The following is an 11,898-nucleotide window of genomic DNA, read 5'->3' as shown; positions in this document are numbered from 1 at the left end:
TGTGCACCTTCTTCCTTAACCTCTTTTTCAAGTCCAATAGGGGATGAATCAATTTTAGTAAGAAATTCATCAATTATTGAATCCATCTCTTGATCAACCTCTTCAAAATCTTCAACCATGATATGCTTTAAAGGTTGTACACCTTCCTCAACATCAATTTCAAACTTCTTGGAAGGAGGCTCTATGACTTGAGGTTCCCATGGACTCTCAACATCTCCTAAGTCTTCAACCACTTCTTCCTCTTCGATAATTTTGGCTTTCTCCACTTGCTCTAGTACAAAATCAAACTTCTCCTTAATGTCTTCCACCTCTTGACAACTTTCTTCAATTCCTACTTTCTTGTTAACTTCTTCCAACTCTTTCTCATTGATCAAGTCATGTGTTGGAGGGTGTGTATATTTCTCCTCAACATTGATTTCACATCTGATGGAAGAATTTTCAACAAGATCTTTAATGTCACTTAGTGTAGAGTTGTCTTCAATGATGGAACTTCCCTCTTGTTCAACCTCCCCTACATCTTTAACTATTCCTTCATCTTCAAGGGTCTATACTACCTACACCTTTTGGGCTTCCTCTTTCTTCTCTTGAAGTATGGATACGTGAATCTGATCTATTAAGTCCCTAAGATGATCCCTTCTCTCTTGTTCCATGTTACTAGCATAATTGGGATCATGTTGCTCTTGGATTGATGGATATGGATGTTCTTTCATGGAGGGTGGTGGTGGGATGGAGAGATCATTATGTGGTTGAAAAGAAAGTGCAATAGAGCTTGAGGGTTGAGTATTGGAGGTAGAGGGTAGATCCACACGGGATATAAGAGCTTAGAGAATAGAGGTGAGACCAGTGAGAGTAGAGGTAAGTGTGGTTTAAAGCTCTCTTCGCCCTTGGCGAATAACACTAAAGGTATCATCTATGGAAGCTTGGGGTGGATAGGAGGATTTTCATTTGTTGGAAGAAAGGGCTCATAATACGAAGGTGGTTCTTCTTGATAAAGATATGGAGATGGTGTATATTAAGGTGGTGGTTCTTGGGGGTAATTGTGTTGGAATTTGGGTGGTTCTATATATGGTTTATATGGTTTATATGGTGTTTGGTATAGTGGGTAATGATTAGGGTCATATTGGGTGTTTGGTAACATGGGGCTTGTGAGTACGGTGGTTCAAAACTATATTGAGGAGGGGTTTCATAGGCATATGGTGAGGGTTGTCGATTGTCATAAAGAGGTCCACCATAACCATTGTCTTGTTATGCATCATGGAATAGTTGTTGCTCATAGTACATTGGAGGGGGTTGTTGCCAAGAGGGTTGATCAAATCCTTGTGGCTCCTCCCATCTTTGATTATCCCATCCTTGATGCAAGCCTTCATTGTAATTGGTGGACGAAATTGTGATTCATGTTCTTTGTATTTGTATGAAATCATTATTATGGCATCGGTTGTTTTCACAACTCCGTTCAACTGACCAGCAAGTGTACTGGGTCGTCCAAGTAATAAACCTTACGCGAGTAAGGGTCGATCCCACAGAGATTGTTGGTATGAAGCAAGCTATGGTCACCTTGTAAATCTCAGTTAGGCAGATTAAATTGGTTTATGGTTTCGAAAATAGAAATAAGAAAATAGAAGAATTAAAAGGGATAGAAATACTTATGCAGATTCATTGGTGGGAATTTCAGATAAGCATATGGGGATACTGTATGGCTCAAGGACGCCTGCTCTCCTACTGCTTCAACTCAATCCTTCTTATTCCTTTCCATGGCAAGCTGTGTATAGGGGTTCACCGTTCGACGATGGCTACTTTCAATCCTCTCGGGAAAATGGTCCTCTGCGGCTGTCACTCGCATGGCTAATCGTCTGGAGGCATCACCTGGCCGAAGGCTACATCCCATCATCGCAGTAAAAACTACGCTCACGCGCTCTGTCACAGCACGGCTAATCACTGGTTGGTTCCCGCGCCTACTGGAATAGAATCCCTTGATTCTTTTGCGTCTGTCACTAACGCCCAGCACTTGCGAGTCTGAAGCACGTCACAGTCATTCATTACCGGAATCCTACTCGGAATACCACAGACAAGGTTAGACTTTCCGGATTCCCAGGATCCTACTCGGAATACCACAGACAAGGTGAGACTTTCCGGATCCTCATAAATGCCGCCATCTATCTAGCTTATACCACGAAGATTCTTGTTGGGGAATCTAAGAGATACACATTCAAGCTCTGTTGCATGTAGAACGGAAGTGGTTGTCAATCACGCGCGTTCATAAGTGAGAATGATAATGAGGGTCATATAATCATCACATTCATCATGTTCTTGGGTGCGAATGAATATCTTGGAATAAGAATAAGAGAGATTTGAATAAAAGAAAATAGAATTGCATTAATACTTGAGGTACAGCAGAGCTCCACACCCTTAATCTATGGTGTGCAGAAACTCCACCGTTGAAAATACATAAGTAAAAGGTTCAGGCATGGCCGAATGGCCAGCCCCCATGGTCTAAGAACTATGCGTTCAAAGATGCTCTTCAGATCTAAAGTGATCAAAAGATGTCAAATACATTAGTTAAATGTTCTATTTATAATAAACTAGCTCCTAGGGTTTACATGAGTAAGTAATTGATGCATAAATCCACTTCCGGGGCCCACTTGGTGTATGTTTGGGCTGAGCTTGATCAATCCACGAGCTGAGGCTTCTCTTGGAGTTGAACTCCGAGTTATGACGTGTTTTGGGCGTTCAACTCCGGATCATGACGTTTTTCTAGCGTTTAACTCCAGACAGTAGCATGAACTTGGCGTTCAACGCCAAGTTACGTCGTCAATTTCCGAATAAAGTATGGACTATTATATATTTCTGGAAAGCCCTAGATGTCTACTTTCCAACGCCGTTAAGAGCGCGCCATTTGGAGTTCTGTAGCTCCAGAAAATCCATTTCGAGTGCAGGGAGGTCAGATTCCAACAGCATCAGCAGTCCTTTTGTCAGCCTTTTTCAGAGTTTTGCTCAAGTCCCTCAATTTCAGTCAGAATTTACCTGAAATCACAGAAAAACACACAAACTCATAGTAAAGTCCAAAAATGTGAATTTAACATAAAAACTAATGAAAATATCCCTAAAAGTAGCTTGAACTTACTAAAAACTACCTAAAAGCAATGCCAAAAAGCGTATAAATTATCCGCTCATCACAACACCAAACTTAAATTGTTGCTTGTCCCCAAGCAACTGAAAATCAAAGAGGATAAAAAGAAGAGAATATACTATAAATTCCAAAATATCAATGAATATTAATTATAATTAGATGAGCGGGACTTGTAGCTTTTTGCTTCTGAACAGTTTTGGCATCTCACTTCTTCCTTTGAAGTTCTGAATGATTGGCTTCTCTAGGAACTTAGAATTTCGGATAGTGTTATTGATTTTCCTAGTTAAGCATGTTGATTCTTGAACACAGCTACTTATGAGTCTTGGCTGTGGCCCTAAGCACTTTGTTTTCCAGTATTACCACCGGATACATAAATGCCACAGACACATAACTGGGTGAACCTTTCCAGATTGTGACTCAGCTTTGCTAGAGTCCCCAGTTAGTGGTGTCCAGAGCTCTTAAGCACACTCTTTTGCTTTGGATCACGACTTTAACCACCCAGTCTCAAGCTTTTTACTTGGACCTTCATGACACAAGCACATGGTTAGGGACAGCTTGATTTAGCCGCTTAGGCCTAGATTTAATTTCCTTGGGCCCTCCTATCCATTGATGCTCAAAGCCTTGGATCCTTTTCACCCTTGCCTTTTGGTTTTAAGGGCTCGTGGCTTTTTCTATTGCTCCTTCTCTTTTTTTTTTTCTTTTTTTTTCTATTTTTTTTCGCCATTTTTTTTTTCACTGCTTTTTCTTGCTTCAAGAATCAATTTCATGATTTTTCAGATCCTCAATAACATTTCTCTTTGTTCATCATTCTTTCAAGAGCCAACAATTTTAACATTCATAAACAACAAGATCAAAAGATATATGCACTGTTTAAGCATTCATTCAGAAAACAAAAAGTATTGTCACCACATCAATATAATTAAATTAAATTCAAGGATAAATTCGAAATTCATGTACTTCTTGTTCTTTTGAATTAAAATATTTTTCATTTAAGAGAGGTGAAGGATTCATGGATTTTATTCATAACTTTAAGACATAGTTACTAACTACTAATGATCATGAAGTAGAGACACAAAACATAGATAAACACAGCATAAAAACCAAAAGCAGAAAGAAATAAGAACAAGGAATGAATCCACCTGAGTGAGGGTGGCGCCTTCTTGAAGGACCAATGATGTTCTTAAGCTCTTCTATGTCCCTTCCTTGCCTTTGTTGCTCCTCCCTCATTGCTCTTTGATCTTCTCTTATTTCTTGGAGAATGATGGAGTGCTCATGATGTTCCACCCTTAGTTGCTTCCAATATTTGTGTGGAGGATAACTTATCCCCTGAGGTATCTCAGGGATCTCTTGATTTGCAGCCACATGTTCTACTACTGAGCTATGACGGCTTTATATGAGTCTTTCCATCTCCTAGGACTCAGAGGTGGAAGCTTTTGTCTTCTTTTTTTTTTTTTTGAATGTCTCTGGCCTTAGGTGCCATTAATGGTTATGGAAAGGCAAAAAGCTATGCTTTTACCACACCAAACTTAGAAAATTGCTCGCCCTCGAGCAAGAGAAGAAAGAAAAGATGAAGAAGAAGAAGAAGAGATGGAGGAGATGGAGGGATGTGTGTATTCGGATATATGGGTGGATTTGGGTGGTAAAGAGTTTTGAACTTTTGAAGGTAGGTGGGGTTCATGGGGAAGAGTGGAAGGATGTGAGTGGTGAATGAAGAACAGAAGGGATGACCATGAATGGAGAGAGAGAGGGCGAGGTAGGTGGGGATCCTGTGAGGTCCACAGGTCCTGAGGTGTCAAGGAATTCCATCCCTGCACCAAATAGGCATGTAAAATGCCTTGACACATCATTCTGGCGTTTAAACGCCCATTGGTGCACATTTTGGGCGTTCAACGCCCATGTAAAGCATGTTTCTGGCGTTGAACGCCAGTTTCATGCTTGTTACTGGCGTTCAGCGCCAGTTTTTTCCTCTCTGGGCACATTCCTGGCGTTCAGTGCCAGAATGTTGCTTGTTTCTGGCGTTCAGCGCCAGAATGGTGCTCTGTTCTGGCGTTGAACGCCAGCCAGATGCACCTTACTGGCGTTGAACGCCAGCCTGTGCGTCCTCCAGGGTGAAAATTTTTTCTTCTGCTGTTTTTGATTCTGTTTTTAATTTTTATGATTTTTTGTGACTCCTCATGATCATGTACCTAATAAAACACAAAATAACAATAAAATAAAAATTAGATAAATAAAATTGGGTTGCCTCCCAACAAGCACTTCTTTAATGTCAATAGCTTGACAGTGGCTCTCATGGAGCCACAAGGTGATCAGGTCAATGTTGTATAGTTGTCCACACCAAACTTAGAGTTTGGATATGGGATCTTAACACCAAACTTAGAGTTTGGTTGTGGCCTCACAACACCAAACTTAGAGTCTGACTGTGAGGGCTCTTCTTGACCCTGAACTGAGAGAAGCTCTTCATGCTTACTCTCTTTTGTCACAGAGGGATGGCGTTGTGCCTTAAACACAAGGTATTCCCCATTCAATTGAAGGACTAATTCTCCTCTGTTGACATCTATCACAGCTTCTGCTGTGGCTAGAAAAGGTCTTCCTAGGATGATGCATTCATCCTCTTCCTTCCTAGTGTCTAGGATTATGAAATCAGCAGGGATGTAAAGGCCTTCAACCTTTACTAACACGTCCTCTACTATTCCATAAGCTTGTCTCAATGACTTGTCTGCCAGTTGTAATGAGAACAAGGCAGGTTGTACCTCAATGATCCCCAGCTTCTCCATTACAGAGAGTGGCATTAGATTTATCCCTGACCCCAGATCACACAGAGCTTTTTCAAAGGTCATGGTGCCTATGGTACAAGGTAATAAGAACTTGCCTGGATCTTGTCTCTTTTGAGGTAGAATTTTCTGAATCCAAGTATCCAGTTCATTAATGAGCAAGGGAGGTTCACTTTCCCAAGTCTCATTACCAAATAACTTGGCATTCAGCTTCATGATAGCTCCTAAGTATTGAGCAACTTGCTCTCCAGTCACATCTTCATCCTCTTCAGAGGAAGAATAGTCTTCAGAGCTCATGAATGGTAGAAGGAGATTTAATGGAATCTCTATGGTCTCTATATGAGCCTCAGATTCCTTTGGATCCTCAATAGGAAACTCCTTCTTGCTTGATGGACGTCCCAGGAGGTCTTCCTCACTAGGATTTTCGTCCTCCTCCTCCCTTGTGCATTCGGCCATATTGACTATGTCAATGGCTTTGCACTCTCCTTTTGGATTCTCTTCTGTATTGCTTGGGAGAGTACTGGGAGGAGTTTCAATGACTTTCTTACTCAGCTGGCCCACTTGTGCCTCCAGATTTCTGATGGAGGATCTTGTTTCACTCATGAAACTGAAGGTGGCCTTTGACAGATCAGAGACTACATTGGCTAAATTAGAAGTGTTTTGTTCAGAATTCTCTGTCTATTGCTGAGAAGATGATGGATATGGCTTGCTATTGCCCAGCCTATTGCGTCCACCATTGTTAAAACCTTGTTGAGGTTTTTGTTGATCCTTCCATGAGAAATTTGGATGATTTCTCCATGATGAGTTATAGGTGTTTCCATAAGGTTCACCCATGTAATTAACCTCTGCCATGGCAGGGTTCTCAGGATCATAAGCTTCTTCAGAAGCCGCCTCTCTAGTACTGTTGGATGCATGTTGCCATCCATTCAGATTTTGAGAGATCATGTTGACCTGTTGAGTCAACACTTTGTTCTGAGCCAATATGGCATTCAGAGTATCAATTTCAAGAACTCCTTTCTTCTGAGGTATCCCATTGTTCATGGAATTCCTCTCAGAAGTGTACATGAACTGGTTATTTGCAACCATGTCAATGAGTTCTTGAGCCTCTTCAGGCGTTTTCTTCAGGTGGATAGATCCACCTGCAGAATGGTCCAATGACATTTTCAAAAATTCAGAGAGACCATAATAGAATATATCTAATATGGTCCATTCTGAAAATATGTCAGATGGACATCTTTTGGTCAGCTGCTTGTATCTTTCCCAAGCTTCATAGAGGGATTCACCATCTTTTTGTTTGAAGGTTTGAACATCCACTCTCAGCTTGCTCAGCTTTTGAGGAGGAAAGAATTTATCCAAGAAGGCAGTGACCAGCTTATCCCAGGAGTCCAGGCTATCCTTAGGTTGTGAGTCCAACCATATTCTAGCTCTGTCTCTTACAGCAAAAGGGAAAAGCATAAGTTTGTAGACTTCAGGATCAACTCCATTCGTCTTTACAGTCTCACAGATCTGCAAGAACTCAGTTAAAAACTGATAAGGATCTTCAGATGGAAGTCCATAAAACTTGCAGTTTTGTTGCATTAAAGCAACTAGTTGAGGCTTAAGCTCAAAGTTATTAGCTCCAATGGCAGGAATGGAGATGCTTCTTCCATCAAACTTGGACGTTGGCTTTGTGAAGTCACCAAGCATTCTCCTTGCATTATTATTATTTTCGGCTGCCATCTCCTTCTCTTGTTCGAAAATTTCTAAAAGGTTGCTTCTGGATTGTTGTAATTTAGCTTCTCTTAATTTTCTCTTCAGAGTCTTTTCAGGTTTGGATCAATTTCAACAAGAGTGCCTTTCCCTGTTCCTGCTCATATGAAAGAGAAGAAAACAAGAAAAAAAGAGGATCCTCTATGTTACAGTATAGAGATTCCTTTGTGTTAGTAGAAGAAGAAAGGGATAGAAGAAGAAGAAGGAGATTCGGATTTTTGGATGAAGAGAGGTGGAGAGAAGTGTTAGTAATTAAATAATTAAATAGAAGAAGAAAGAGGAGGGAGATTTCGAAAATAGTTTTGAAAAAGGGGTTAGTAATTTCGAAATTTAGAGATAAAATGTAATTAAAATTAAAACATGAAACAATTAATTAATTAAAAAGAATTTTTGAAAAAGGGGTGAGATATTTTCGAAAATTGAAGAGGGAAAAGTAGTTAGGTGGTTTTGAAAAAGATAAGAAACAAACAAAAAGTTAGTTAGTTGATTGAAAAAGATTTGAAATCAAATTTGAAAAAGATAAGAAGATAGTAAGTTAGATAGATATTTGAAATCAAATTTTGAAAAGATAAAATTTTTGAAAAAGATAAATAAAAGATAAAAAGATTTAATTCAAAAATTTTAAAATTATTTACTTCACTAACAAGAAATTACAAGATAAGATTCTAGAACTTAAAAATTGAACCTTTCTTAACAAGAAAGCAACAAACTTCAAATTTTTGAACCAATCACATTAATTATTAGTGAATTTTCGAAAAATTAGATGTAAAGATAAGAAAAAAATTTTGAAAATGTTTTAAAAAATGTTTTTGAAATTTTCGAAAAAAATAGAAAAAAATGAAAAAGATATGATTTTTGAAAAAGATTTTGAAAAGATAAGATTTTTAAAATTTGAAATTTTGACTTGACTTGTAAGAAACAACTAATTTTTAAAAATTTTTGACCAAGTCAACCCAAAATTTCGAAAATTTGGAGGGAAATAAGGAAAAGATATTTTTTTTTTATTTTTGAATTTTTAATGATGAGAGAGAAAAACACAAAAATGACCCAAAACATGAAAATTTTGGATCAAAATACAAGATGCATGCAAGAACACTATGAATGTCAAGATGAACACCAAGAACACTTTGAAGATCATGATGAACATCAAGAACACAATTTTGAAAAAATTTTGATGCAAAGAAAACATGCAAGACACCAAACTTAGAAATCTTTAATGCATGGACTCTAACAAACGAAAAATGCATATGAAAAACAACAAACAACACAAAACAAGAAAACATCAAGATCAAACAAGAGGACTTATCAAGAACAACTTGAAGATCATGAAGAACACTATGAATGCATGGGATTTTCGAAAAAAATGCAAGAAAAATTTTTTAAAGCATGCAATGACACCAAACTTAAAATTGACTCAAGACTTAAACAAGAAACACAAAATAATTTTTTATTTTTATGATTTTTGAATTTTTTGAATTTTTATTAATTTTTTCGAAAATAAAGTTTAGAAAAACGAAAAATAAAAGAAAATTTTGAAAAAGATTTTTGAAAAGAAAATTACCTAATCTGAGCAACAAGATGAACCGTCAGTTGTCCATACTCGAACAATCCCCGCAACGGCGCCAAAACTTGGTGGACGAAATTGTGATCATGTTCTTTGTATTTGTATGAAATCATTATTATGGCATCGGTTGTTTTCACACTCCGTTCAACTGACCAGCAAGTGTACTGGTCGTCCAAGTAATAAACCTTACGCGAGTAAGGGTCGATCCCACAGAGATTGTTGGTATGAGCAAGCTATGGTTACCTTGTAAATCTCAGTTAGGCAGATTAAATTGGTTTATGGTTTCGAAAATAGAAATAAGAAAATAGAAGAATTAAAAGGGATAGAAATACTTATGCAGATTCATTGGTGGGAATTTCAGATAAGCATATGGGGATACTGTATGGCTCAAGGACGCCTGCTCTCCTACTGCTTCAACTCAATCCTTCTTATTCCTTTCCATGGCAAGCTGTGTATAGGGGTTCACCGTTCGACGATGGCTACTTTCAATCCTCTCGGGAAAATGGTCCTCTGCGGCTGTCACTCGCATGGCTAATCGTCTGGAGGCATCACCTGGCCGAAGGCTACATCCCATCCTCGCAGTGAAAACTACGCTCACGCGCTCTGTCACAGCACGGCTAATCACTGGTTGGTTCCCGCGCCTACTGGAATAGAATCCCTTGATTCTTTTGCGTCTGTCACTAACGCCCAGCACTTGCGAGTCTGAAGCACGTCACAGTCATTCATTACCGGAATCCTACTCGGAATACCACAGACAAGGTTAGACTTTCCGGATTCCCAGGATCCTACTCGGAATACCACAGACAAGGTGAGACTTTCCGGATCCTCATAAATGCCGCCATCTATCTAGCTTATACCACGAAGATTCTTGTTGGGAATCTAAGAGATACACATTCAAGCTCTGTTGCATGTAGAACGGAAGTGGTTGTCAATCACGCGCGTTCATAAGTGAGAATGATAATGAGGGTCATATAATCATCACATTCATCATGTTCTTGGGTGCGAATGAATATCTTGGAATAAGAATAAGAGAGATTTGAATAAAAGAAATAGACATTAATACTTGAGGTACAGCAGAGCTCCCACCCTTAATCTATGGTGTGCAGAAACTCCACCGTTGAAAATACATAAGTAAAAGGTTCAGGCATGGCCGAATGGCCAGCCCCCATGGTCTAAGAACTATGCGTTCAAAGATGCTCTTCAGATCTAAAGTGATCAAAAGATGTCAAATACATTAGTTAAATGTTCTATTTATAATAAACTAGCTCCTAGGGTTTACATGAGTAAGTAATTGATGCATAAATCCACTTCCGGGGCCCACTTGGTGTATGTTTGGGCTGAGCTTGATCAATCCACGAGCTGAGGCTTCTCTTGGAGTTGAACTCCGAGTTATGACGTGTTTTGGGCGTTCAACTCCGGATCATGACGTTTTTCTGGCGTTTAACTCCAGACAGCAGCATGAACTTGGCGTTCAACGCCAAGTTACGTCATCAATTTCCGAATAAAGTATGGACTATTATATATTTTTGGAAAGCCCTAGATGTCTACTTTCCAACGCCGTTGAGAGCGCACCATTTGGAGTTCTGTAGCTCCAGAAAATCTATTTCGAGTGCAGGGAGGTCAGATTCCAACAGCATCAGCAGTCCTTTTGTCAGCCTTTTTCAGAGTTTTGCTCAAGTCCCTCAATTTCAGTCAGAATTTACCTGAAATCACAGAAAAACACACAAACTCATAGTAAAGTCCAGAAATGTGAATTTAACATAAAAACTAATGAAAACATCCCTAAAAGTAGCTTGAACTTACTAAAACTACCTAAAAACAATGCCAAAAGCGTAAATTATCCTCTCATCAACACCAAACTTAAATTGTTGCTTGTCCCAAGCAACTGAAAATCAAAGAGGATAAAAAGAAGAGAATACTATAAATTCCAAAATATCAATGAATATTAATTATAATTAGATGAGCGGGACTTGTAGCTTTTTGCTTCTGAACAGTTTTGGCATCTCACTCTTCCTTTGAAGTTCTGAATGATTGGCTTCTCTAGGAACTTAGAATTTCGGATAGTGTTATTGATTTTCCTAGTTAAGCATGTTGATCTTGAACACAGCTACTTATGAGTCTTGGCTGTGGCCTAAGCACTTTGTTTTCCAGTATTACCACCGGATACATAAATGCCACAGACACATAACTGGTGAACCTTTCCAGATTGTGACTCAGCTTTGCTAGAGTCCCCAGTTAGTGGTGTCCAGCTCTTAAGCACACTCTTTTGCTTTGGATCACGACTTTACCACTCAGTCTCAAGCTTTTTACTTGGACTTTCATGACACAAGCACATGGTTAGGGACAGCTTGATTTAGCCGCTTAGGCCTGGATTTAATTTCCTTGGGCCCTCCTATCCATTGATGCTCAAAGCCTTGATCCTTTTCACCCTTGCCTTTGGTTTTAAGGGCTCGTGGCTTTTTCTATTGCTCCTTCTCTTTTTTTTTTTTTTTTTTCTATTTTTTTTCGCCATTTTTTTTTTCACTGCTTTTCTTGCTTCAAGAATCAATTTCTGATTTTTCAGATCCTCAATAACATTTCTCTTTGTTCATCATTCTTTCAAGAGCCAACAATTTTAACATTCAAACAACAAGATCAAAAGATATGCACTGTTTAAGCATTCATTCAGAAAATAAAAGTATTGTCAC

Source organism: Arachis stenosperma, chromosome 5 (genome assembly GCF_014773155.1).
Source record: "Arachis stenosperma cultivar V10309 chromosome 5, arast.V10309.gnm1.PFL2, whole genome shotgun sequence".
NCBI classification, from domain to species: Eukaryota; Viridiplantae; Streptophyta; class Magnoliopsida; order Fabales; family Fabaceae; genus Arachis; species Arachis stenosperma.
This window is presented reverse-complemented; position numbering follows the sequence as displayed.